The sequence below is a fragment of the Myodes glareolus genome, chromosome X (assembly GCF_982192425.1).
Source record: "Myodes glareolus chromosome X, mMyoGla1.1, whole genome shotgun sequence".
Classification (NCBI taxonomy): domain Eukaryota; kingdom Metazoa; phylum Chordata; class Mammalia; order Rodentia; family Cricetidae; genus Myodes; species Myodes glareolus.
The window spans coordinates 111,193,403-111,220,857 of record NC_142053.1 but is presented as its reverse complement, the minus strand read 5'-3'; the positions used below and the strand labels follow the sequence as shown (position 1 = coordinate 111,220,857).

The window sequence follows — 27,455 nt, the reverse complement described above, 5'->3', positions numbered from 1 at the left end:
ACTTTACTGAATGAGGTAACTCAGACCCAAAAAGAGGAATATGGTATGTACTCACTCATAAGTGGATTCTAGCCATAAATAAAGGACATAGAGCCTATAATTAGTGTTCCTAGAGAAGCTAAATAAGAAGGTGAACCTAAAGAAAAACATATTGTTATCCTCCTGGGTATTGGAAGTAGACAAAATTGCCGGGCAGGGGTTGGGAGCACGGGGGTGGGGGTGAGGTGGGGATAAAGGGAAATGGGGGGAGAGAAGGGAGAACGGGAGGATAGGGAAAGCTTGAGGGAATGGGATGGTTTGGGATGAAGGAGGGATGGATGTGGGAGCAGGGAAGTATATATCTTAATTAGGGGAGCCATTTTAGGGTTGGAAAGAGACCTGACTCTAGAGCAGTTCCCAGGCATCCAAGGAGATGTCCCCAGCTTGTTCCTTGAGCAGCAGAGGAAAGGGTGCCCAAACTGGCCTTCTCCTATAACCACACTGATAAATATCTTGCATAGTACCATAGAACCTTCAGTTGGTGATGAATGGAGATAGAAACAGAGACCCACATTGGAGCACTGGACTGAGCTCCCAAGGTCCAAATGAGGAGCAGAAGGAGGGAGAACATGAGTAAGGAAGTCAGGACCGTGAAGGCTGCATTCACCCACTGAGACGGTGGGACTGATCACCTTGGGAAATCACCAAGGCCAGTTGGAATAGGACTGATGGAGCATGTGATCAATCCAGACTCTCTGAATGTGGCTGACGGTGGAGGCTGATTGAGAAGCCAAGGACAATGGCACTGGGCTTTGATTCTACTGCATGTACTGAATTTTTGGGAACCTTGTCTGTTTGGATACTCACCGTCCTGGACCTGGGGGAAAGGGGAGGACCTTGGACTTCCCATAGGGTAGGGTGCCCTGACTGCTCTTTGGCCTGGAGAAGAAGGGGAGGAGGAGTGGGGGTGGGGAGGGGAGGGAAGTGGGAGGAGGGGAGGAGGTGGAAATTTTTAATAAAAAAAAAGTAAATAAGTGCAATAAAGCACTTATTAAATGGTTACACGACATTATCACTAAAGAAAGACATGTACATAGAAAAGGTTCAAATTTTCTGATTCATAATCTAATTAAATAATTACAACAAAGCTTTGGTTTTTACCTTTATTCTTTTATTTTTGAGATTATAATTACAGCATTTCTCCCTTCCTGTTCCTCCCTCTAAACCCTCCCATACACCCTTCCTTGCTCTCCTTCAAATAAGCAGCCTCTTTTTTCATTAAGTGTGTGTGTGTACATGTGTGTGAACATAAATATTCCCAAATATGGCCTGCTCCTTCTGTACAATGTTACTTGTATGTGTGTTTTCAGGGCTGACCATGTGATATTGGATAACCAATTGGTGTGCTCTTCCCCGGAGAAGACTATTTCTCCCTGTCTCAGCATCCCTTAGTTGCCTGTGGTTCTTTGTCCAGGGTTCAGGTCCCATGGTAGTTCTCCCATCCACTTTGGCATGTCTATTGTACTGTAAAAAACTTTAAGTGACCCTTACTAATGGGGAGCAACCAATACAGAGATTCCCTATCTAGTTTGGGGAGCACTCCCTTTTTTTTCTTCAGTGGAAATCAATTTATTTTTCAAGCCAGCCTTACCTGACTTGTTGACAAGGACAAGGGATTAACAGGGATCTTCTCTAACATCCAGATGCGTGCATTAGGCGAAAGGGAGCTGGAAAGCACGGTGGGTTTGCAAGGATGGTAAGCTAGGTGTTATTTCTCCAGTTCCATCCTGAGTGCCGCTCTTGCCCTACACCATCCCTTGCGATTTCCTTTTCTCCCATAACTTGGACTCCGTCTGTAATTATGTCTCCCAAACCCCCATTTTTAGCGCTGAGCTCTTCCATGAACTTCAAACTCCTGTAACTATCTGCCTCTTGTTAATAATAAAGTTTATTAGCAAACCATGTTCATTACCATTAAAACCTCTGCTTTTAAAAGCAGCACTTGCAAGCATATCTTACTGCTTATCAGGCCCATTAAAGCCTGTGTACTGGAAGGCTCTATTTCAGCACAAGAGTCCAGTCAGAGGTAAGGTAGCAGAGGAACGCAAACGGAGGGCAGGGATTTGCTGGTGTACTGCATCGCTATTTTTGTTGGATTTCTACTTAGGATTCAAAGCAGATGCATGGTAAAAGACAATCCCACCCTCCAACCTCTTCCACTCTGTTCCTCTTCCGTCATAAAACAGCAGCTCTGATATTATCAGGTGTGCAGACTAAAGGCCATACATTCTCCAGATAGAGGAAGACACATTTTGATGATAATTAATTGTGTTAATGTCATAAACATATTATCCTATATAAAGCCCCCATTAAGTCCAAGACCAGTGAAAAGGAAAAGGGCGTATCTAAATGGGACTTTGGCAGACAGACTAAGTTGTTCAAGGTCACCCTGATGGAAAGTAGAGGGATGATGCTGAAGTCAGGTGCCCAAACTCTGTCCTTCCTCTATAAACTAAGGTACTTCTCTTTAGAACTACCCGTGGCATCTATCTAGTGGATGTCAGAGTAGTAGTGACAGTCAAAAACCTCTTCAATACTCCCAAATACTTCATAGTGAGTAAAGCCATCCCCATCCAAGGAAAAGCTACTGTGCACATGGGAGAAATCACCTTGGACACCAGCTAAATCACCAATCCATGACAATTAGTAAATAGTTCGCCCTGTGTTTAAACCAAGGATGACCTAACTCCTTGTGTTGTTACACAGTTTTAATCAATATGGCAGAGAAAAAAAAGCTACAGCAAAGAAACAGAGGGACAGAATAAAAGAAAATGGGTAAGATTATTCATTTGAAATGAGTCGCTTTTGGTTTAAAGCTAAAGACACAGAAATGGTCCCGAAAGACTTAAGGGAAAGGGCTGTTAAATATTGTTAGAGTCTCTAAAGGACTTAAGCTTAAATAAAACCAAGCGGGAATGTTCTCTAAAGCAGTGTATCCAAAAACTCTGATACAGGTTAAAACCATCTAGTGAGTTTTTAAACACAGGGATCTAGGTCTCCGTCCCAAGAGACTGGAGTTTTTAATTGGTCTACAATGTGGCCTGGGTTTGGAGTTATTTTAAGCTTGTCGAGTGTTTCTAATATAAATCCTGAGCTAAGAAGTGCTGTGGCAAAGGAACAAACTGGTGCTTTATCTCCATGGTCTTATCAGTTGGGGGTACTGATGTCATTGCACATTTATTGCCGTAGAAAACTAGTTGAATATCAATAATAAAGTGCATCCATTATCCTTAACACCCGCTGAACTGCTGGTTACCAGCTGTCTACGTGTTCACAGAATCTTTCAGCCCGAAAAGAAAGTACCCTCTAATTCTTAACTTTTGGACCATTTTGTCTCCCATTAATATTCTCAAGAGAAAATGAGCAAAAACGATACGAAGAATATTGGTTATTTCAGAATTTTTTTTTACAACACTACAAAATGTGATGAGAGAATGTTTTAATTATTAGATGAAACGTGACTTGGAATGGTTTTGGAGCTCCCGAGGCTGTGTTTGAAATTGTTTCTAAATGTCTTATCAGATGATTTTCTTAGAAGCTAACCTTGACTCTACCACTGTGAACAAACCAGAATTCACTGGGTGCATCGAGTTCCAACGTGTTCTTTATTCAGGCAACGACTTTAGGTATTCACAACTATGGTCTCCAGCTATTTCTTCAGTACTGATGATCATTTGAACCACACTGAACAAAACTTCCACCACTACTACAATCGTGTGTGTGTGTGTGTATGTGTGTGTGTGTGTGATACATGTGAATGTGTATGTTTTTATATATGTGCACAGATATATAAGTGCATATGGGATTGGAAGTCAACACTGGCTGCTTCCTCTTTTGTTCTCCACTTGATATTTTGAGGCAGGCTCTCTGAGGTAGACTAAATGGTCAGCAATCTTCTAGGTTCTGACTATCTCTGCCTCCTCAATTCTGAGATTAGGCTATGTATTACCACACCCAGATTTTTTACATGGTTGTTGGGGATCTGAACTCAGGACCTTATGCTTGTGAGGCAAGTACTTTACACTGAGCCACCAGATCCCCTAAATTGATTCTTACAAGATGGGTAACATCTCAAACATCACTCTAAACTGATGGGGCTCGGGACCTCCAAAATACGGCAATTTAGCAACTGAGAAAACCGCAGAAGCAAGAAAGGCCCCTTATAGTGATATTTTATTTGTATTGTAATAAATAAAGCTTGCCTGAAGATCAGAGAGTAAAACAGCCACACTGGTTAGCCAGACAGACAGAGCAGACACTGGTGAAACACGCCTTCAATACCAGCAGTCACCACTAGGTGGTGGGGGTGCACGCCTTTAATCCCAGCGCTTCATGGAACATAAAGCAGGATAGACAGGAACTTGCTCTCTTTTCAGCCTGAAAATTTTGTAGAGGTAAGAGCGCTCTAGTGGCTTGACGGCTTTGCTTTTCTGATCTTCACCTTGAACCCCAGTATCTGTCTCTGGGTTTTTATTATTCATGCTACACCCTCTGACCTTCTCCAGAAGCAGGGCACAAAACCTAAGAAGGTTCTTGCTCAAACACTCGCGCCCCTTTCTCCCTACTTGACCTACCCTACTCATGGAGGGGGAGAAAACTTTCCACACAAAGGCCAAGAATGCAGGCAAGTAGGCTTTGCTGAGCTCCCCCAGTTTATAACCACCAGCTTGCACGCATTGTCCTCCAATCACACTCCCAATACTGCCCATTCAAATGAACAGTCTTCCCAAATCTCTGAGTATTCATTTCTGAAGGCTCCTTAATGGCATTTAAAGCTTATATCAGAATTGATGAGATGGCTCAGCAAGTACCAAACTTTCTGCCAAGCCTAATGACTTGGATTTGTGCCATGGTATGGGTCTGAGGTCAAAAGACAGCTTGTTCTTGCTCACACACATACACACAAATGAACCAAGTAATGAATAAAGTAATAAACGTTTTTAATTTACATTCAATGAAAATGTTGTGTGTGGTGGCACATGCCTAAAATCCCAGCACTTTGGAGGTAGAAATAAAAGGACTGGAAGTTCAGGTCATCCTCATCTACACAAGGAAGTTCACAGCCAGCCTGGGCTCCATGAGATCTTGTCTCAAAAATACCAAAGAATACATAGTAAGCCAACTTTTTAATCCTGTTTTTACATGAAATATCAGTTATAAGTCTTATAATAAGTAAGAAAATTTCTTCTCCCTTCCAAAGAATAAGGTACTTTTCACAAAGTGGTTCGTGGAATCTGTTAGGTCCTTAAGAATCAAAGAACACCCAACATTGTGTCCCGTTACAAGTTATTATTCCAACTGCTGCCCTAAAAAGTAGGGAGTGAGTTTGCATATTTTGTTTTACCCGTCTAGCAAAGACTTTAGGAAGAAAGCAGAGGCCTGTACTCATATAAGGCTTTCCCAAGTTCTATAAGTACATCAACACCCTCAAGATGGAGTTGATGCCAATGGATAATTAGAAGAGGAATTCTTCAAAAGAGCTATGTAACTGGGGAGGACCTTGGATTTCCGGTTTATGTCCACCTTGCAAGTGTTGGGATTACAGGTGAGTATTAGCAGTGCAGTGCTGGCTGGGTTGATTCAGGGCTCCATGAAGGCTCGGCAAGCGCATCACCAAAGGAGCTATATCCCCAGCCTGTAAATAAGAATCTTAAATGGCATAAAATATTATGCTCTGCTGTATTTTTGTATCATTTCTGATCTTCCTTGTTGCATTGCTCCTATCTCAGTTGGAGGTAAGGCAGATCAGGATGACGTCTGTGAAAGGAAGAGATGACGTGACGAGGAAAGAGAAGGGCGCAGAGGCACCAGGGAACTTTTTTTTTTTTACAGCTATTGATTACTGGACTCTGCTCTCAGCTCCCATTGATTTGTTAGTGTTGACTGGATTTACTACGGCTATGCTCAGATTCAGTGAACCAGTATTCTATTTTCCCTGCAGCAGCATGTCTCTCATGCACAGAGGTCTTCCAGAGACCGCAACCTGTACCAGAAACAGCCAAGAGCTGAGAAGTAAGCAAAATGCACCTCTGAGCAACCAAGACAGACCTCTCTCCAGCAGCAAGATGCTCCCAAAAAGCAGAATAACCATGGGAGCACTCTGGGTAGAATTCTAGTAAACACACTTGTGTGACTTTTCTCACAAAGCACAACAGAAGCAGCAAATTGGTTGAGAAGTTAGGAATGAAGGCTGTCAACGGCTGAGAAAGCAGCAGCCATGAAAGCAGCCCCTGATAAAACTGACTGCAAGAGAGTGAAAGATCAACAACAGCAAAAAAATAAATAAAAATAAAAAATAAAAATCAAGCCATCAAAAATCAAAGACATTTGATCACTCCATACAAAAGCAAACAAGCCTACACTTGAACTTCACATAAGGACATCATTGTAGTCTCATCTCAGAGAGAGATTGACATTTATCTTGGTAAGCCTGAGACACAAGGAAAAAAGAAAAGAGGCTCAAGTAACCACTGGCAATAAAAAGAAAGCAAAAATCACATTTTAGAAAGATTTTTAGTCAAAACATCTCTCTCTCTCTCTCTCTCTCTCTCTCTCTCTGTGTGTGTGTGTGTGTGTGTGTGTGTGTGTGTGTTGAGAGGAGCAAACATCAATAAATACAAAAAATAGACCCATAAGTTATGAAATCCACTACTTCTTCTCTAGCATACTGGATAAACGGGCACTACTGACTTTGAAACGAGATATGAAAAGCTCTTTAGAAGCCTCTTTTCCAGAAACACAATTATAACAGCAATAATGAGACTTCAAAAGGGAAGGAGACAGAGAGCTATCTCTAGCTCCCAGGCAAGGACTTATTAAGAATCTCTGCTGGGCACGCCTGTAATCCCAACACTTGGGAGGCAGAGGCAGACTTTGAGTTCAAGTCTTTGAGTTCAAGGCCAGCCTGGTCTACAAAGTTCCAGGAGTTCCAGGAGAGCTAAGATTGTTACACAGAGAAACCCTGTCTCAAAGAATAAAAAAGTAATAATAATCCTGCCATCTTTCCTCAGCCAGATTACTCTCGATCTCAGCACAACTATTAAAACACTGTTTAATTTATTCTGTTTTTATTTTATTTACTTCACTCCCTTTATACATATCCATATAATATTTATAATTTGCATTTTTATGGCTGCCTAATAATCCTTGTTCATAATAACTGTGTTCATATTTAACTAATTGTCCACAAATAATGCTTTAATAAATATCTTCACATATATTTCCATTGGTTCTATTATAGTATTGAATAAATTATGCAATGTGGCATCAAAAACATATCTAAAGTACAAAATGCGTTTGACCTGCTTTAAAAGTGAAAATATTTTGTAATATTACCCAAAGTTCTTCTCCTCAGGCTATCAGAGTTCTAAGTTCTCACTTAGAGATTTCTCTGAACTGCCCAAAAACTCTGGAATTCACTCGTATAAAGTCTTTTCAGGAGGGAACTCAGAAATTCATTCTGCTCAAGTCTTTGCAGGGAGGACACTAGAGAATTTGATCTCCTACAGTTATGTCACAGTGGCTACTGTTGCTTCAGTTATTCTGGTCCGTAGCATAGGTGACGGGCCACACATCTGAGGAGTGGGCCCCGTGCCCTGTAAAGCCACCTGCTAAGAGGGCCCAGCAGCCATCACAGATCCACTACTAACAGAAGAAGATAGGAGTTCTGAGAAGTGGCAACACGGCCCAGGAAATTAAAGGACAAATCTAGAGCTGCCCATCCATTATACATGGTGAGTTCAGCAGGTATACGATCCAGGCCACGAAAAATCCGGCAGTGTGGAAGGAGTGCTGTTAAACTAATTCTTCCTTAATCCCTAAGGCATCTTAGACACTGTGCAGTACAGGGCGATGAGCTTTTCCTCTGTTGTAATAAAGCATCTTGTCAGGACAGAAAGCATACCACGGAGGAAGCTGCTCTCCAAAAGGCTTACACCTTGTGAGGCTCAAACAACCATAGCCCGTGGAAACGAACTGCTAGAGAATAATTTGAACCCAATTCTGGGGCTGTTGGAGATGTAATAACACGAAAAAATAGAGTTGGAAATACATTAATGGAATATCATCTAGAAACAATACGTTATTGAATTTTAGATGTACAGGTAGACTAATTTACCTGTGACACATGTCACCACAGGGAAAGACAAATTAATAAATATACTGGTTTCAACTTTACAAGGCCAGTGTTTCTCCGGGAATAATCATGTACAACTCTGCCCTCTGCTGGATGAAAGAGTGTAATAGTTTGCGAAGTTGAGGATTCTATTGCTGCTGATAAAACCCGGTGACTGTAAACAACATTGGGGAGGAAAGGATTTATTTCACCTCACAACTCTCAAGCCACATCCCATTGCTGAGGGAAGTCAGGACAGGAATTCAGAGGTGCTGCTTACTGGCTTGCTCCTCATGGCTTGCTCACCCTGCTTTCTTACAGAACCCAGGACACCATCACCTGCAGCAAGCTCGACCCTGCCACATCAATTATCAATTAAGAAAATGTACCACGGGCTTATTCTAAGGTCAGTCTGGTGGGAACATTTTCTTATTGAGTTTCCCTCTTCCCAAATGACTCTAACTTATGTCAAGATGACATGCACACACAATTTTCACGGGCACAAGGAAAGGAAGTAACATTGCACTTCATAAGCATTGTATCCTAAGTGGAAATGCAATTTCTTAAATAAAAATATTTAAAATTGACAAAAAAATAACAAAATGCAAATTTTCATCCAAAGGCACTATATGAAGTTCTCAGAGAACTGATGAAATATCATCTCACAAACATGAATAAAAATAAAATACAGAGCCAGGTGGAGTGGTACATGTGTTTAATCCCCCAGGACTTGGGAGGCAGAAACAAGTGGATCTCTATGAACTGAGGCCAGCCTAGTCTACATAGTGAGTTCCAGGACAGCCAGAGCTACATAGTGAGACCTTGTCTCAAAAAATTAATGAATAAAAATATAATTTTTGATGCTGGAATTCTGAATGCACATCAGAAATTAGTTGGTTCTTTTGCACTTCAACTTTCTAATACTCTTTTCAAATTACTAATACTCTCATGTACAGAAGATTCAGGGCATTAATGAAGATCAGTTTGATAGTACGTTACCCTTGAAAGAACTCCTATTTTAAAATAACAACAATATGGACATAAGTTAGTCTCTTGAGATTTTCCCACAACTCAGCAAAATAAAAATTAAAGTATTATTATCTATTTGTTTTTTGTCTTTGGTGTTTTGGAGACAAGGTTTCTCTGTATAGGTTTGGCTCTCCTGGAATTCCCCAGGCTGGCCTCTAGACCAGGCTGGCCTCAAACTCACAGAGATCCACTTGTCTCTACCTCCCAAGTATGGGGATTAAAGTTGTGTGACACCACTGTCACTGTCACTATGTGACACCAAAATTGATCACAAAATTTAAGTATGTAAATAACCAAATAACCACAAGTACCACCCCATTTTATTTAATTATTTAATTTCACCACATGTTATTCGTTTATAGTCTACTAGATATTGATAACATACAACCAAACAAAATGTGGTCCAGTTCTCAGAAATCCTTACACTGAATGGCAGGCAGTAAGAGGTAAATTAACAATTGCTGAGTGCCCCATGTTATAAACACTAGATTATCATTCAACAAAAGGCTCCAGCATCAGAGAGTCTCTGCTTTCAATATCACACCTCTTTTCAGGATCTTGGGCCCAATGACTGGTCCATGTCTGAGAATAAAGGCTCTGCCACCAACCCTCCTTCCTACAAGTCAGAGTAGTCATTCTGGCTCCTGGGATTGACACAGAGATCACCAATCCTACTGTTAGACTCCTGTCCAATCGAAACCCTTCTTGCTACTTCAGTGGTTTTTAACCAAGGTGGTTCTGATACCTGTACACTAGGGTATTTGGCAGTGTTGAAGAGTGTGTTGGTGTTGCTGCTGAAGTCTAGATGTTAGTGACCAAGGACACCCTTACAATGTGCTAGACAGCTCTGACCACAAAGTACTACCCTGTCCAATATGTCAATATGCCGCCACTGAAGGTCTCTGCTCTAACCAATCCTGGGTGGACCTCTACTCTCCTAGATGTCCCAAAGTCGTTCTTTACTAACTACCCTACATCCTGAATTCCACCCTAACAGTTGGCTTCCTGAGAGCAGTTACACAGAAACATCTCCAATAAGAGACCATTGGGTTTTAAACATATGTAAGAGAGAGAGAGAGATTATGACACTTGTGTGAAAATTTATAAAATTTAGAACAAAGTATTAAAAGAGTGTAAAACAAAACTGGGAAGACTGACACCAAGTATGAGGACTACTTGGTAATAATGTTGATAATTCCTCTTTGTTTGTTTCTGTGATTGGTTGGGGGGGTTGAATGTTTTTCTATTATTTATGAGATAGGTGTGCTGTCTGCCATGCTAAGAAGGCAGTTCCCCCCTCCCCCCTTTTTATTAACATTTATTAAGCTCTCCATTTTACTCTGCTCCCCTCCTGTCTCTCCCCTCCCCTCTTCAACCCTTCCCAAGGTCCCCATGCTCCCAATTTACTTAGGAGATCTTGTCTTTTTACACTTTCTACTTCTCATGTAGATTATATCTATTTAAGTCTCTCTTAGTGTCCATATATTTGTCTAAATTCTCTGGGATTGTGGTTTGTAGGCTGGCTTTCTTTGCTTTATGTTTAAAAACCACCCATGAGTGGAGTGAGTACATGTGATAATTGTTTTTCTGTGTCTGGGTTACCTCACTCAAAATAATGTTTTCTAGTTCCATCCATTTTCTTGCAAAATTCAAGCTGTCGTTATTTTTTTTCTGCTATGCAGTACTCCATTGTGTAAATGTATCACATTTTTTATCCATTCTTCGACCAAGGAGCATCCAAGTTCTGGCTATGACAAACAAAGCAGCTATGAACATAGTTGAGCACATGTCCTTGTGGCATGATTGAGCATCCTTTGGATAAATACCCAAAAGTGGTATTATTGGGTCTTGAGAAAGGTTGTTTCCTAATTTTCTGAGAAATCACCACACTGACATCCAAAGGGGTTGTACCAGCTTGCATTCCCACCAGCAATGCAGGAGTGTTCCCTTTTCCCCACAACCTCTCCAGCATAAGTTGTCATCAGTGTTTTTGATCTTGGCCATTCTTACAGGTGTAAAATGAAATCTCAGAGTTGTTTTGATTTGCATTTCTTTGATGAAATGTTGAACATTTCCTTACGTGTCTTTTATCCATTTTAGATTCCTCTGTTGAGAGTTGTCTGTTTAGGTCTGTACTCCATTTTTTTTATTTTTTTTTTAATTTTTTATTTTTCGAGACAGGGTTTCTCTGTGGCTTTGGAGCCTGTCTTGGAACTAGCTCTTGTAGACCAGGCTGGCCTCGAACTCACAAAGATCCACCTGCCTCTGCCTCCCGAGTGCTGGGATTAAAGGCGTGCGCCACCACCGCCCGGCCCTGTACTCCATTTTTTTTTACTGGATTATGTAATCTTTTGTTGTCCAATTTCTTAAATTCTTTGTCTATTTTGGAGATCAGACCTCTGTCTGATGTGGGGTTAGTGAAGATCTTTTCCCATTCTGTAGGCTGTTGTTTTGCCTTGTTGACCGTGTCCTTTACTTTACAGAAGCTTTTCAGTTTCAGAAGGTCCCATTTATTAATTGTTTCTCTCAGTATCTGTGCTGTTGGGGTTCTATTTAGGAAGTAGTTCCCTGTGCCAATGCATTCAAGTGTACTTCCCACTTTCTTTTCTATGTGGCTGGCTTTATGTTGAGGTCTTTGATCCATTTGGACTTGAGTTTTGTGCATGGTGATAGATATGGGTCTATTTTCATTTTTCTGCATAGTGATATCCAGTTATGCCAGCACAACTTGTTAAATATGCTTTCTTTTATCCATTTGATATTTTTTGCTTCTTTATCAAATATCAGGTGTTCAAAGATGCATGGATTGATATCCAGGTCTTCTATTCCATTCCATTGGTCCTCCTGTCTGTTCTTATGCCAACAGCAGACTCTTTTCAGTACTGTAGCTCTGTAGTACAGTTTGAAGTCAGGGATTGTGATGCCTCCAGAAGTTCTTTTATTGCCCAGGATTGTTTTGGCTATTCTGGGTTTTGTGCTTTTCCATATGAAGTTGAGTACTATTCTTTCGAGGTCTTTGAAGAATTTTGCTGGGATTTTGGTGGGCTTTGCATTGAATCTGTAGATTGCTTTTGGAGATTGCCATTTTTACTATATTAATTCTGCCTACCCAAGAGCATGGGACATCTTTCCACTTTCTGGTATCTTCTTCAGTTTCTTTCTTCAAAGATTTAAAGTTCTTGTCATACAAGTCTTCCACTTGTTTGGTTAGAGGTACTCTGGGATATTTTATGCTATTTGTGGCTATTGTGAAGGGTGTTGATTCTCTGATTTCTTCCCCAGCCCTTTTATCACCTGTGTACAGGAGGGCTACTGATATTTTTGAGTGAATCTTGTATCCTGCTACATTGCTGAAAGTGTTTATGAGTTGTAGAAGTTTCTTGGTAGAAATTTTAGGATCACTTATGCAAACTATCGTCCCATCAGCACATAGAGTTTGACTTCTTCTTTTCCAATTTGTATCCCCTTGATCTCCCTTTGGTGTCTTATTGCTCTAGCTAGGACCTCAAGAACTATGTTGAATAGATATGGAGAGAGTGGAGAACCTTGTCTTGCTCCTGATTTCAGTGGAATTGCTGGGAGTTTCTCTCCATTTAGTTTGATGTTGGCTGTTGGCTTGCTGTATATTGTCTTAATTATGTTTAGGTATGTTAAGGAGGCAGATTTTATCTTATTTATGAGAGAGAGAGAGAGAGAGAGAGAGAAGAAATTCCAGGTGGAGGCCCAGGGACTGAGCTGAAGTCATCAGGCTTGCACTGCAAGTGCTTTTACTCACTGAACCATCTTGATTTGGTTTTTGGTTTTTTTGTTGTTGTTGTTTGTTTGTTTTGTTTTGTTTTTTGAGACAGGCTCTCACTATGAATCCCAGGCTGGCCTCAAACTCTCAATTCTCATCTCTCACCTCCCTAGTACTGGATCACAGGTGTGTACTACCACACCCAGAGCCCAGAGCAAGTGATTCTTAGCATTTTCCTTTGTGGTTAAACTACCTGGGTTTTCCCAGACTTGTACTTTTATTGCTTTTGTGATTGTCTCTTCTTGCTCCTTCTACCTCCCTTCCTCCCTCTCTCTACCCCCTCTCCTGTTGCTTTAAGCATGTGTTACTTTTGTAATGTGAGATGCACTTTCTAATTGCAAAAAGAAAAAGAAGGCACAGTCAGTTTCTGGAAAGCCCTGCCGAGTAGACGACTGATATGCAGTATGCCAGGAAAAGTCTGCAATGGCCTCAGAGAGAGTTGCTGAAAGAAATAACCATGAGAGTAGAGGAGAAGGTGAAGAAATAAAGGCAGCCCGATTTTTACATAAGGATGACCACAAAAAAAAAAGCCAGAAAGGAAGACCAGCAAAAAGAATGGACTGAAAGACCCAAGAAAGTATTGGAAGGATCAGAGAACCCAAACAAGTTTGTCACTTGCTCAGAGGGCAGGAAATAGAAAAAAAAAGTGACCGTTGGGAAAGTGAGGTGCATTTGCATGAGAATGGGAAGCTTCTGAGGCTCTGGGAAACACCCAGAAAGGACCTTGGCTGCTGCGCCCCAGGCAGGATAAAGACGGGAAGAGCTGGTTCTAGGTAGGAAGCTTCTTGGAATACCGACCTGAGTACCAGGTCTTGTCAGTAAGGGCAACCGGCCACTGAGAGGGCCTAGTGGGTAGGTCTTGAATCCCAGAACAAAGAGAAAGCATAGGACAGGACCTAAGAGAGACAGGAGCAGAGGATGTTAGAGGTGTTCCTAGAAAGCCGCTCTTTGCTTGGTTGTCCTTTGAGACAGAGTAACAAGTAGCGGAGGCTGGCCTCTAGCTTCCGGCAAGAATGACCTTGAATTTCTGACCCTCCCGCCACCACCTCCCAAGTGCAGCTATTACAGGAATGTGCTTTCCAACAACTTTCTCCACCACACACAGGCCCTAGGGTGGGGTAGGGAGGTTCAAGGAGCCCAGGAGATTAGCTATGAACTCCTCAGCATCACTGGATCACCCCTACCTGTGTCCCATTTGTGGGGCATAGCCTAGGGTTTTGCTCTGCTACTCCCTTTAGATTCGCATCCTTAGCATGTAGGACTTAGCACTCCACTCTCCCATCTTGCCAAAGATCTCTCCTCCCACTGCTGAGTTTAGCAGGAGTGGGATCTTGCAAACTGTGAACAGGAGGGCATGTCCTGTTGTAGCAAGATATTTATGATTGGAATCTCACTTCTTAGGTGCACTGTTATCCTATCCTTACCATACAGGTCATTCCTAGGATGCTCTCTAAGATAGTGGTTCTTAGCCTTCCTAATGCTGCGACCCTTTAATACAGATCTTCATGTTGTGGTGACCCCAGCCATAAAATTACTTTTTTTTTTTTTTGGTTGTCCGAGACAGGGCTTTTTTCTGTGTAGCTTTGCAGCCTGTCCTGGAACTAGCTCTTAAAACCAGGCTGACCTCAAACTCACAGAGATCTGCCTGCCTCTGCCTCCCAAGTGCTGGGACTAAAGGCATGCACCATCACCACCTATCCATAAAATTGCTTTTGTGCTACCTCATCACTGCAATTTTGCTGCTGTTTGGCATCATAACCTGAATATGTTTGGAGATAGAGGTGTGCCAAAGGGGTCACAGCACAGAGGTTGAGAACGGCTGCCCTAAGACTACTGTGCTATGCAAGCTGCAAAACCCAGAAAATGTACATGGCTGTCTGGCTTAACGGAGTGATTCACAACCGCGAGCAATTCTGTGCCACAGGGGACATTTGACAAGATTTCTGTTTCTTACAAATGAGAGGCAACCTGGGACAGCAGGGTTGTTTCTAAATACTCTACAATGCATAGGTGCTACACAGCCCCAAACACCAATAGACTCAAGCGTGAGACCACCGCAGTTTAAAAGTCCTTAGCATGGGTGACCTTGTAAAGTTTTGCAGAATCTTCAGTTTAAGACGAAACAAAGGATAGGAAATGCTGGATGAGGAATGAGCGCATTAAAAAATCCCACGAGGTGGCGCTAAAAGACAAGTAATGCTACACCCTCCCCTAGCATTTCCAAACCCTCTCACCATTTTCAAGCTGTGGGAAATAACCTGCTTTTTTCCCCCATGTTATTTACTGCGCTCTACATTTTACTCTGCTCCCCTCCCTGCCTCTCCCCTCCCCCATTCAATCTTCCCCCAAGGTCCCCATGCTCCCAATTTACTCAGGAGATCTTGTCTTTTTCTACTTTCTACTTCCCATGTAGAGTATATCTATGTAAGTCTCTCTTAGTGTCCATATTGTTGTCTAAGATCTCTGGGATTGTGGTTGGTAGGCTGACTTTCTTTGCTTTATGTTTAAAAACCAGCTATGAGTGAGTACATGTGATAATTGTCTTTCTGTGTCTGGGATAGCTCACTCAAAATGATGTTTTCTAGTTCCATCCATTTGCCTGCAAAATTCAAGCTGTTGTTATTTTTTCTGCTGTGTAGTACTCCATTGTGTAAATGTACCACATTTTTAATCCATTCTTCGATCAAGGGTCATTCAGGTTCTGGCTATGACAAACGAAGTTGCTATGAATATAGTTGAGCACATGTTCTTGTAACACAATTGAGCATCCTTTGGATAAATACCCAAAAGTGGTATTATTGGGTCTTGAGGGAGGTTATTTCCTAATTTTCTGAGAAATCACCACACTGACAACCAAAGGGGTTGTACCAGCTTGCACTCCCACCAGCAATGCAGAAGTGTGCCATTTTCCCCACAACCTCTCAAGCATAAATTGGCATCAGTGTTTTTGATCTTGCCCATTCTTAAAATGAAATCTTAAGATGAAATCTCAGAGTTGTTTTAATTTGCATTTCTCTGATGACTAAGGATGTTGAACATTTCCTTAAGTGTCTTTCATCCATTTTAGATTCCTCTGTTGAGAGTTCTCTGTTTACGTCTGTACTCCATTATTTTTACTGGATTATGTAATCTTTTGTTGTCCAATTTCTTTATATATATATTATTTTTTAACAGCCCAGAAGAGGGCATCAGATCTCATTTCACATGGTTGTGAGCCACCATGTGGTTGCTGGGAATTGAACTCAGAACCTCTGGAAGAGCAGGCAATGCTCTTAATCGCTGAGCCATCTCTCCAGCCCTGTTGTCCAATTTCTTGAGTTCTTTGAATATTTTGGAGATCAGACCTCTATCTAATGTGGGGTTAGTGAAGATCTTTTCCCATTCTGTAGGCTGTCGTTGTGTCTTGTTGACCATGTCCTTTGCTTTACAGAAGCTTTTCAGTTTCAGGGGGTCCCATTTATTAATTGTTTCTCTCAGTATCTGTGCTGCTGGGGTTCTATTTAGGAAGTAGTTCCCTGTGCCAATGCGTTCAAGTGTACTTCCCACTTTCTCTTCTATAAGGTTCAGTGTGGCTGGCTTTATGTTGAGGTCTTTGATCCATTTGGACTTGAGTTTTGTGCATGGTGATAGATATGGGTCTATTTTCATTTTTCTGCATACTGTTATCCAGTTATGCCAGCACAACTTGTTAAATATGCTTTCTTTTTTCCATTTGATATTTTTTGCTTTTTTATCAAATATCAGGTGTTCAAAGATACATGGATTGATATCCAGGTCTTCTATTCCATTCTATTGGTCCTCCTGACTGTTCTTATGCCAACAGCAGACTCTTTTCAGTACTGTAGCTCTGTAGTACAGTTTGAAGTCAAGGATTGTGATGCCTCCAGAAGTTCTTTTATTGCCCAGGATTGCTTTGGCTATTCTGGGTTTTTTGCTTTTTCATATGAAGTTGAGTACTATTCTTTCGAGGTCTTTGAAGAATTTTGCTGGGATTTTGATGGGCTTTGCATTGAATCTGTAGATTGCTTTCGGTAAGATTGCCATTTTTACTGTATAAATTCTGCCTTCCCAAGAGCATGGGACATCTTTCCACTTTCTGGTATCTTCTTCAGTTTCTTTCTTCAAAGATTTAAAGTTCTTGTCATACAAGTCTTCCACTTGTTTGGTTAGAGTTACTCTGAGATATTTTATGCTATTTGTGGCTATTGTGAAGGGTGTTGATTCTCTGATTTCTTCCCCAGCCCTTTTATCATCTGTGTACAGGAGGGCTACTGATATTTTTGAGTTAATCTTGTATCCTGCTACATTGCTGAAAGTGTTTATGAGTTGTAGAAGTTCCTTGGTAGAATTTTTGGGATCACTTATGTAAACAATCATATCATCAACCAACAGTGAGAGTTTGACTTCTTCTTTTCCAATTTGTATCCCCTTAATCTCCCTTTGGTGTCTTATTGCTCTTCCTAGGACCTCAAGAACTAAATTGAATAGGTATGGAGAAAATGGACAACCTTGTCTTGTTTCTGATTTCAGTGGAATCACTGGGAGTTTCTCTCCATTTAGTTTGATGTTGGCTGTTGACTTGCTGTATATTGCCTTAATTATGTTGATCTGCTTCTTAAACAGAATTCTCACCTTTTTTTTCACAGCCATTTCCCCTTTATTCATGAGCAAATGTATCACATGCTATCCATACATTTATATTGCTGTCTGTGGACAGCATCAATTTCTGTACTTAGAATCGTAAAGTGATCATGGTTTGGATTCTCACATTTTAAGTGCTCACTGTTAAACACCACCAATGTTTTTAGGCAACTAATTTGAAATATCCACTAAAATTCAGCCAAGAAGATAGCTATCTCCATAAGACAAGGGGAAGGATATAATCTGCTAGCTTCTTGACTTCATCTTCAGCTAACTTGCTGCTGGGTGCCTAGGCCACCTGAAAGACAGAAAATTTCAAAAGTGCTTTGTCTTTATGATGGATGAGTTGTCCACATCTTAAGACAATAAGTCTCAACGGACAGTGACTTTGCCCCCTGGGGGACTTTTTTTTTTTTAGTTGTCACATGTGAGTGTTGCTACTGGCAACTCATTTTTTGCCTACACCAAACCACACGCGTGCGTGCATGTGACTGGATCTACTGGCCCTGTCTACAACATATTATTCACTTCATCTACTACAATATGCCAGGCATGGTAGTGAACCCTATTCCACCTGGAAAATAGAAGCAAGGACATGAACAATTCAAGTCCCCCCCCAGGTTACATAGTGAGTTCTATGGCAGGCTACCTAAGACTCTAAAACAAACAAAACCAAAACATAACTGCACTTTCATTTACTGTCTATGCTCTCTACCCAACCAACTGTCAATTTTATGAATTTAAAAAGCTATCTTGTTTACCAGTGTATATTCAGTAAAGAAAATACTACTCTCCATTAGAATCACAATGTATGCCACATATATCATTTTATGTTCTAACAAGCACATTAATAAAGTAAAAATATAAAGATAATTCATCTTACTCTTCATTAAGGTAAATTATCCTCCCCTAGGACAAGGTTCATTTTTTTTTTTCCTGGAACAGAGCTCCATGTATCCCAGGCTGGTCTCAGATTCACTATGTCACCAAAGACAACCTTGTCTCCATCTCCAGAATTCTGGGATTACAGGTGTGCCACCATGATCAGTTTTAAGCGGCACTAGGGGTATAATCCAGGGCATCGTGCATGCTAGGTAAGCAATCCGTCAATTGCGCTATATCACAGCTTAGAATTTGAGAGTTAAGTCAGATTTGGTGATACATGCCTTTAATTTCAACATGGAAGAGGCAGGTGAATCTCTGTGAATTCAAACCAGCCTGGACTACATGGTGAGTTTCAAGCCAACCAAAAGTGAGACTATTTCAATTTTATATTCTTTTTTTTTTCAATATTAATTCTTTAAAGTATACTATGGAATTTACTTCAGCATATTAAAAATTTTCACATTTCAATATCTCAAAGCCACGTGTGCCTAGAAGCTACAAGACAATGGAGACATTTAGCACACAGTAGGCAGCCGGTATATATATTTGTTAAATAATTTTTATACCAGTATGATTCGTCCATATTACAAGAACAAGGTGCTCACTAATGATACTACCTAACTGTCTTAGCCTTTTCTTTCTTTCTTCCTTTCTTTCTTCCTTTCTTTCTTTCTTCCTTTCTTTCTTTCTTTCTTTTTTTTTGGCTTTTAAATTGTTTCCAGTTTTCACTTTTTGGAATAACCATGCAATAAGCATCTGATCCAAATTCAATTTTCATAGGAAAAGTTTCCCACAAGTTATGACATATTTTGTCAAATAATTACACTGAGACTTCTAGTAGTTTATATTTGATTATTAAGGACTCTCCTGCGACTCTAGCAGGACAGGCACTGCTGACGATTATGATGACAGAAATTTTTGGTACTTTTTTTGGCTGAGGTGGGGCACAGTACAACAAGCTAGGTACATGCTAAGGTTAGGAAATAGCGGACTGAGGCAGTTAAATACACAGAGCTCGGATCTGAGTGAATCTAGATTTTTCAAAGCAGTAGCACTTCCCATCCTCCATTTTAGGTAAGTAGGAGCAAGCGAAAGCTAAAGAAAAGAACCAAAAATGGGAGCTAACGGTCCCGCCCTGGTACCCGATAGGCCCTGGGCCGTCGGCCGGGACCGCCCTCTACCCGCCTTCACCACACCCGGACGTGCGAGTTCCTTTTGCGCTCGCCTGTCAGCTCTGTACAGCTCCGAACGCGAGGTGACGTCGGCGGCTAAGGCGGGATTTCCGTCCTTCGGGAGCCGAACCGGAAGCGCGCTCCTAGTTGCCCAGGCAACATCTCCCGCCTTCCCCCTTCCTTGTGTCTCCTCCCCTCCCCCACCTCCCCACCCCCGCTCCAACCGAAAACTGTGCCCGTGGTTGCCCACCGCCTGATTTCTGCAAGCTGCATGCCCACGAGGTGACTTCGGGGACTGATGGGTTGCTTTGGGGGTTTAAGGGAGTAGCCTTGAGGTCCCAGGCCTGAATACCAAAGAAACCTGGGACTGTCTTGGTCACGTTGTGGCTCTAATTACCATTATCTGGCTGCACGAGGAGGTTTGCAGGGAGCCGTGAGAGTTCCAGACTCTTAACAGATTGCTTAAAGAAGCCTAGTTCTAATTTATGCTCTCAACCTCGTCGTGCTTCCTAATCCTTGGATGCCTGCTAAAATTTCTGATGCTCAAGCTCCCACCTCAGACTCTTTCAGTCGAAATCTTTAGAAGTGAGGCTCAAGCATGGGAACTACTTTAAACCTGTAATTCAAATGTGCAGTAAATGACACGTTTGCAATAGTAGGTCTATAGCTGAACTTGATTTTGCCTATCCAACCCTAGCTCAGGACACATCCTTGGAGGGATGTCTACTCATTAAAAAAGAAAACAAACAAACAAAGAAAACCCCGAGTTTTCTTTTCCTTTCCTTTGGCCTCTGTAGGTCAGGAGTCAGGGGGGGTCTTAGTGGAAATTATCTTTTTTAAAAAAAAATTATTTATTTATATTTTATATACATTGGTGTTTTGCCATGAGTGTTGGATCTCCTGGAACTAGAATTATAGACAGTTGTGAGCTGCCATGTGTGTGCTGGGAATTGAACCCCGGGTCCTCTGGAAGATCAGTCAGTGCTCTTAACCACTGAGCCATCTCCCCAGCCCCTAGTGGAAATTATCTTGAGAACACTTGACAGGCTAGGCTCTCTGGACTCAACTGTTTTTTTTTTGTTTTGTTTTAACCAAAAGCCAGGCCATTACTTGAAATCTTTGGACTAAAAGTTAGTAACAAAGCTTCTAGGGTTATTTACTTTCACTATTCCTATGAATTGTGAAGTTGTGATACTATTTAAAAGTACAATTTATGCCAGTGTAATTTGTCGGAATAATATCCCCTTTAGGATGGCAAAATGACGAGGAAATATACGCATATGCTTTGGGTAGACCTAACAGGCAAGTTCATAGTAAAGTATATAATCCCCCCCCCCCACGTTCATTGCTGCACTAGAAAAGTATACAAACTAAAGTTGCAGAAAGACATTTTCATTCTAAAACTATTTTACAGCTGGCAGAGTATTATTTTGTGTGTCTTAAAATCCGGTGTTTAAGGAGAAGTTGAGATAAGAAAGATGACAGGAAATTAAACATTGCTGGAGTCCAGATAAGAAAGTTCCCAAACACAATATCGAACTCTCAGAATGACTTCTTTACATTAGGACATCCACCCATTGAGCACTTGGACAAGTGACTACAAACTGTTTGATTAAGGCCAGATAAATTGAAAATATATTAACGTATTTCAGTGTACTGGTGAGAATATTTGGAGCTTTTTGCTGTTTTTTTTTTTTTTTGAGCTACTGCACCCTTAATAATTTGGGGGAGCCGAGGTTGGGAGAGAATGTTATCAGGATGCAACAGATAAGCTCAACAGTTCCAGTAGCCTCCAAAGGTGGGAGACAATACCTACTATTTTTTTCTGGTGGGAGGAAAATGCAAGCTGTAAAAGGAATACGTTGTGGGGGATCTATCCCTCCAAAGTGCCCAGAGCAAGTCCAGGATTCAGAAAAAGAAATTAGTATGGAATCTGTAGGAATTTGTTTGTAGACAGTAATTTAAAATAAGTCTCCAGAAATATAAAAGTGGCTTTAACTGCTTAAACTAAAGATTTTTACTGCTGTACCAATAATTTTGAGTGTGTGCTCTATGCGCCCCTATTCTTTCCTGGTCACACTAGGATATATTGTGTGAAAGACACGTGCCTGAAATGGAATGAATGCCATGTATTTCCTCTTTTCAACTGGATTGTCATTGCCATTCTTGGTCGTCCTCGTTTTCAGTTCTCCCATTGCCTGTGATGCTTCCGAGTCAGACTATCCTGCTCTTTCCTGGCCTCTTGGTCATTTCTGATTGACACTAGCCACATTAAGGGCTTAGCAAATAAAACCATTCACAGATGTTTATCACCCTTGCTGATAAATTCAGCAATGCCTTTCTGTGGGTGGAATGTGACTTGTGGGGAGGGGCAAGAGTTGGTTACTATACCCTTTCCGGCTTCTCCCCCACTCCCCATGCCTTCCTCGTGACAACACTGACTGCAACACCCAGACAACTGTAAAGCTGGGCTCGAGAGAGTGAAACGGGATTAAATATCACTTACTTGTCTCCCTCCTTCTTCAACTCTAAAGGTGGCTGCTGCAGACAGAAGCACAGTTGAGATGTGTGCTCGTAAGCGGGCCCTGTGTCCAGCTAAAGATGGAGCTTGCGTGGCTGGCAAGTGACTCAGTGGCTAAAAGCACTTGTCACCCCCAAACCTTGTACATACACACAATAAACAAATGTTCTTGTTTGAAAAATGGAGCTTGGGCTCGCCCTGTGGGTGGAAGTAGGACATTTGGACTTATGCCACCTTTAATGTCTAAATGACCGAGTAGGGACCTTATAAAGCCATAGGAAGACATCCATGAGGTGTCAAGCCTGTTGTGCTCAACGAGCTAGGGGGATAGCATGGAGGCAGCCAGAGTAGGAGGGCAGGAAACAAACTGTCTGAAATTGGCAAGTTATCATTTCTCCCCATTGAGCTAACTCTTGGTATTTGTACAACTGAAAGGCATCTCTGGGGTTAGCATTACATGTTCAGGAAGATTTCTTAGAATCACAGGTAACTTCTGTTACTCATGGTGCCTTCATTTGCTTTGTTTTAGTCTTCAGCATATGCGTTTGTAGAGTGTGTTCTGAGGGTCTTAATTACACTTAATTACAAACTATCAGTCTGTGACCCAGAGCCAGATCAGTGGAGACCTCAACAGAAAAGGGTTAAGCCTTCAGGCTGTAGCCACAAAGACTAATTTAATAATTCATTTTTGACTAGCTTCCTTTGTAAAAGTAAAAGCCAATGAGCTTTCATGTATTTAATTTTCAAACTTGTACAAATAAAAGAAAAGGCAGAAAGAAAATTCGTGTTAATACACATAGTTTTGGAGGGAGTTTGTGATTTTTACTTTCTGGTTGTCATGGGATGCCCTATATCCTATATTTATAAGAATATATATATACATATATATATTCAAGAAAAAAAGAAAGCATATAAATATGCAATGAAAAGAATACATACTTTTGACAAAGTTTCCAATAAAGCGTTATAGCTAGAGTGTTTTTTTTTAGTAATTTAGTAGAAATAGTTACATTTTATTTGTTATATTTTTCCAATGACAAAGCTCTTAACTGTTGTTCTTCATGTATAGTTATGCATTTAAAAATCTATCTTTTAGAGCAAGAAAGTCATAGCAGAACCAATGTGGGGGTTGTTTGGGGTGTTTTTTCTTGTTGTTTTCTTTTTTTCCCTTTTTCTCTTTTTGCCTTAGAAGAGCTGTATGGGAAAATATATCATTCAAGACTGGGAGGCTCTGTCTTGTCTGGAGGCCTTAGCAGTGTTTCGTGAATGACCTCAATGCTGTCGTGGTTTTTTTCTCCCTTCTTTGGTGGTTGAGAACAATGAGCGGTCTCTGTATTCACCAGAGCTCAGCTGGGTGGTGACCATGATGCCATTGTGTAGGCTGTGGAGGGCTGCCCAGTTTGCAGAGCTGTGGATCCGGCCTTTCCTGACATTGTCAATCCCTTTCTCTCAGTTCCACCAGCCCTTCAGAAGAAAACTTATTCAATCCCTGAAGGCTTGTTCCAGAAAGGAGTAGGAGACTTTTGGGGCGGGCGGTGAAAGATAAAATGGAAGCCCTTAAGACCCCGTACACTTTCTTTTCTTGAGGAGAATGCTACTTACTGCCTGGGGATGTTGCAGTGTTGCCTTTGCCAGGGATGCCAAGTGTTCTTATTTGATCCTTAATCCGCTAAAACTACTACCGGACTCATGGGGGGGGGGGGGGGGCGGTGTTTTTTGGAGCAGATTCGATTCCCTTGCACGAAAGACTGTGTGTTCCTTCCGGGTATATATGTACTCAAAACTCTGCCATGCCTGCTTCCTCATGCTGCTGTCGCTAGTTAGCTGTCTATGTCAGAAATCAGAGCCCTAACCTTGCTTTCTACTGCTGACTGATGCCATTGTGCTGGTCTCTTCCTGCTTTTTAGAAAAGATGGATTTTTGTTTTATGTGTATGGATTTCTGCCTGCATGTATGTAAGTGCATTACATTCACGAAGTGCCCAAGGAAGCCAAAAGACACTGGATTCCCCTGGAAATGGAGTTACAGATGGTTGTGAGCCACTGTGTTGGTTCTGGGAATTGAAACCATCCTCTCCAAGAACAACAAGTGCTCTTAACCCCTGAGCCATCTTTTACTTAAGTTTTTCTTTTTTTTTTTTCAGTACAGGGTTTCTCTGTAGCTTTGTAGCTGTCCTGGAACTAGCTCTTGTAAGCCAGGCTGGCCTTGAACTCACAGAGATCCACCTGCCTCTGCCTCCCTAGTGCTGGGATTAAAGGCGTGTGCCACTACCACCCGGCTCATTAAGTCTTTCAATGTCTATGAAGAGCTTTAATAAATGTCCCATTTTCCTAACTTATTCCTGGAAACATTTTTCTTTTGCCCCAAATGTTAGGAATCACTTACCAAGATTAGAATTGATCCTAGTTTCTTTCTTGTTTCTGCTAGTCTTATGTAGAGCATAATAATTCATGAAATATATAAGAATTATAGGATTCCTCCACTGACTTCCAAGTAGAAAGTGGAGAACATTTGGGAGCCAGGCAGTGGTGGCACATGCCTTTAATCCCAGCACTCAGGAAGCAGATGCAGGCTGATCTCTTGAGTTCTAGGCCAGCCTGGTCTACAAGAGCTAGTTCCAGGACAAGTTCCAAAGCTACAGAGAAATCCTGTCTCAAAATATATAAATATATATATGATAGACTATACAAGATATTGTCATGTTAACCTAAAACTGTGGTTAACAAGATGCTAGAAATTGAGTTTATATATTTTAAAAGTGTAGGGGGCTTGTTTTGTTGGGTAATTTTTTAAAGCAAAGATGAACATTAACATTATGTAAAAATGATTATATGTAGCCCACAACCCTAAAATATTTCCTATCTAGACCTTTACTGAAAAATGCTAGCATAAAATATGAAGAATGATACTAGAAATACTGAGTTAATAATTATATAAAGCTTGGTGCAAAGTGCTATTTCTTTCGAGGTGTTTTTCTGTGCTTTATCTTACTTGAGTTTGGAAGATTAACTTGTAAATGCTAATCTTCAAACTCCTCAAAATTATTAATTTGAATATCTATAGGATCTTGGGGACCCTAAAATGTGAAAGAATATGACAAATTGCTTTGGGAAATCAGGATGGGAAAGTACTAAAACCAAGGGAGACGTGGGCATTTCTGATGCCCTGCCCAAGTGGCAGTGTACTTGCTGATGGGTGGCAGCAATTTGATTATAAGTATTCCAGCAGCCAAAACTAATTGAATGCCTCTTCTACTTGGTGTGCAAAACCAAACAAAATTGCTAGCAAAGTTCCTGTTGTCCATCGTAGGCATAAATTGTGTCGTTCACTTATGGTCTAAGTCTTCAAAGTGTTTAGTAGCTGGACTGAGTCTCTGAATCTACAGGGTGCTTGCTTAGCTTGCTCAAGGATCATGGCTCTCTTCCCAGCATGGCTGGCAGAATTTGATTAGGTACCTTATGTTATCTTCTCGATGGTGGGACTCCAGGCTCAACATGAACCACTTCTGTTTGGAAAGCTGAAACCCGATTTCTTTAGTGAGCAAATATGGTCCTCCTGGCGTCTGGCTTGCAGAAGTGCATAGAGTGAGCACCGTATCACTACAAACCTGCTACCTAATTATTTGTTGAACTTAAATCATAAGCAACCTCTGTGCAAAGTAGAACTCTTTTGAAGCCTCTTTTAATCACAGCCATTGACATTTGAGCTGCTGGGAAAATGTCACTAATTACCCTTCAACCTCTTCAAGGACTACCCACTTTTCCACACCACCTAAATGTCTGGCTGTAGCAGACGAGCCTCAGCTGTCTCATAGATTTTCAGAATATGCTAGTACTTTTAAGGCCAGATTGCATCTTCTCAATTACAAATCAAAACAGGATTTGGCCTATGATAAATGTTCGTTCACAATTGGGTTTATTAATTGGAGCTTATCAGACTTGACCCATTTCTATAATTTGTAAGAAACAGAATGAAGTCTGGATCCCAAGCAGTTTGCATGGCTATGCTTGTTTTCTGACACAGGGTCCCTGTAGAGTTCAAGCTAGTCAGTAACTTACTCCTGTGGCTGCTGATGCTGGGCTCAAAGTTTCTTTCTTTTTTTTTTTTTGAAAAAAAATGTATTGGTTTTTATTAAGCTCTACATTTTTCTCTGCTCCCCTACCTGCCTCTCCCCTCCCCCCGTCAATCCTCCCCCAAGGTCCCCATGCTCCCAACTTACTCAGGAGATAGTGTATTTTTTTTTTACTTCCAATTTGTGTTAGATCTATGTATGTCTCTCTTAAGGTCCTCATTGTTGTCTAAATTCTCTGAGATTGTGATTTGTAGGCTGGTTTTCTTTGCTTTATGTTTAAAAAACACTTATAAGTAAGTACATGTGATAATTGCCTTTCTGTGTCTGGGTTACCTCACTCAAAATGATGTTTTCTAGTTCCATCCATTTGCCTGCAAACTCCAAGATGTTATTTTCTTTCTGCTATGTAGTACTCCATTGTGTAAATGTATCACATTTTTTTTATCCATTCTTCAGTTGAGGGGCATTTAGGTTGTTTCCAGGTTCTGGCAATCACAAACAAAGCTGCTATGAACATAGTTGAGCACATGTCCTTGTGGCATGATTGAGCATCCTTTGGATATATACCCAAAAGTAGTAGGATTGGGTCTTGAGGAAGGTTGTTTCCTAATTTTCTGAGAAATTGTCACACTGACATCCAAAGGGGTTGTACCAGCTTGCATTCCCACCAGCAATGCAGAAGTGTTCCCTTTACCCCACAACCTCTCCAGCATAAGTTGTCATCAGTGTTTTTGATCTTGGCCATTCTTACAGGTGTAAGATGAAATCTCAGAGTTGTTTTGATTTGCATTTTTCTGATGACTAAGGATGCTGAACATTTCTTTAAGAGTCTTTCATCCATTTTAGATTCCTCTGTTGAGAGTTCTTTGTTTAGGTCTGTGCTCCATTTTTTTTTACTGGATTATGTGATCTTTTGTTGTCCAATTTCTTGAGTTCTTTGAATATTTTGGAGATCAGACCTTTGTTAGTGAAGATACTAACAATTTGTTACCACAGTAACAAGGGTTAGTGAAGATCTTTTTTCATTCTGTAGGCTGTTGTTTTGTCTTTTTGACCGTGTCCTTTGCTTTACAGAAGCTTTTCAGTTTCAGGGGGTCCCATTTATTGTTTCTCTCAGTATCTGTGCTGCTAGGGTTCTATTTAGGAAGTAGTTTCCTGTGCCAATGCATTCAAGTGTACTTCCCACT

At 41.1% G+C, this 27,455-nt stretch overlaps 1 protein-coding gene across 2 annotated transcripts in view; it reads left to right on the top strand.

The window, feature by feature from the left end:
- Positions 1–8,473: 8,473 nt before the first annotated feature.
- Gemin8 (gem nuclear organelle associated protein 8) overlaps positions 8,474–27,455 on the top strand; it is a 43,554-nt gene continuing 24,572 nt past the window's right edge. Inside the window, exon 1 of one of the 2 annotated variants that reach the window (XM_087903206.1) lies at positions 8,474–8,558. The gene's annotated coding sequence lies outside the window, so the exon portion shown is untranslated. Of the gene's footprint in view, positions 8,559–19,863; positions 19,958–27,455 lie in introns of those variants that run through there. The other variant, XM_048446203.3, reaches the window with a different exon arrangement.